General features: G+C 39.3%; 1 pseudogene; it reads left to right on the top strand.

Annotated features, from left to right (window-relative positions):
- Positions 1–469: 469 nt before the first annotated feature.
- LOC103206032 lies at positions 470–1,355 on the top strand (annotated as a pseudogene).
- Positions 1,356–1,586: the final 231 nt, after the last annotated feature.

Below are 1,586 nucleotides of genomic sequence, written 5' to 3'. Positions count from 1 at the left end.
CTTGGCAAAAAGTTAGATATAGTTTCATGTAACAAAATAGAGAATCCAGAAATAAACGCACACACAGATGGCCCGTTGGATTTGGCGAAGGTGTCAATGTAATACAAAAGGAAAGGGAATTTTTTCCAACAAGTAGTGCTGCTCAACTGGACATCTGTAGGGGGGAAAAAGAACCAACCCCTACCCTAACTTCATACCATACACAAAATTATCTTAAAATAGATCATGGACCTAAACGTAAAGCGTGAAACTATAAAACTTCTAAACAAAAACACAGGACAAAATCATCGTGACCTTAGGGTAGATAAAGATTTCTCAGAGTACAAAAAACATGAACCATAAAACCAAAAATTGATAATCTGAACTTCATCAAAATTAAAAACTTCTGCTCTTCGTTAAGAAAACAAAAAAGGTCCTGCTAACTCTTCGCTTGCTTCCCCTCTCACACATGTTCTCACGGGTGGCTGAGATGACAGCGGCGGCAGCAGCTGCCGGGTTCTCTGATTCCTGGGACGCGATGCGTGGAGGATCCAGTGCGGAATGTGAGGGGACTGCTGGAAAGGCGAGGACGAGGAGGAAGACATCAAGGATAACTGGGATGATGATGATCATGAAAACAGAGAGAGAGAGAGAGAGAGAGAAGAAACTGAAGAAAAACCAGAAGTAAAAGTTTCAGAAAAGAAAAAAAAAAAATAGCAGAGAAGATCAAAGAAAAAGAATGTCAACAAAAGAAAAGGCAAGAAGAAATTAAAAAGAGATTTGAAGAACTTGAAGAATCGAAAGTCTTAATACCAGAAGAAAAATTAGCAGATAAACTGTGACTAAAGAAATTATAGGAAGAGTCAGACCTTGAATTAGCAAAAGAAAATTTTGGTGTTAATAATACAGTTTATGGACTAGATGCTATGAACCCATCTTCAAGAGATGACTTCACAGAGTTTGGAAAGTTACTAAAAGATAAAATTACACAATATGAAAAATCATTATATTATGCCAGCTTCTTGGAAGCCTTAGTTCAAAACATGGAAACTGATGACTTGAAAAAGATTACCAATTCATTGACTGTACTTTGCAGTGAAAAACAGAATCAAGAAGAGCAAAGCAAAGCCAAAAAGAAGAAGGTCCCTGGAGGGGCATTAAAGGCTACCATGAAAGATGATCTGCCAGACTATGGTGGTTATGATGGAGGATATGTACTAGACCATGAAGACTTCATGACAAAGTTTTATCTTCTCCTGGTGTCTTCTGTTGCCCACAATCCCTTCAACATGTACCACAACTTCCTTTCCTTTCACTTCTGCCAAATGCTACAATCAGAAGCCGGAAGCACAGTATCTTTTGTGCAGGTTATTTAACCCCTTGACTTTTAGGTGCTAATGTGTGAATGAGGGAACTTGGGTCTTGCTGCCAAGGGGTTAAAATCTGGAACCTCATTTGCTACTAAATCATCAAAACCAAAAAACCAAATTCACTGCCTTTGAGTCAAATCTGGATCTGACTCATAGCGACCCCTCCTCAGGATTCCAAGGCAGTATCACTACGGAAGTAGATTGCCCAACCTTCCTTCTGAGGAATGGCTGGTGGGT

The sequence above is a fragment of the Orycteropus afer genome, unplaced genomic scaffold (genome assembly GCF_000298275.1).
Source record: "Orycteropus afer afer isolate SDZICR_OR568_19922 unplaced genomic scaffold, OryAfe1.0 scaffold00294, whole genome shotgun sequence".
NCBI classification, from domain to species: Eukaryota; Metazoa; Chordata; class Mammalia; order Tubulidentata; family Orycteropodidae; genus Orycteropus; species Orycteropus afer.
Note: the sequence above shows the minus strand (reverse complement) of the source record. Positions and strands in the feature narration are given on the sequence as shown.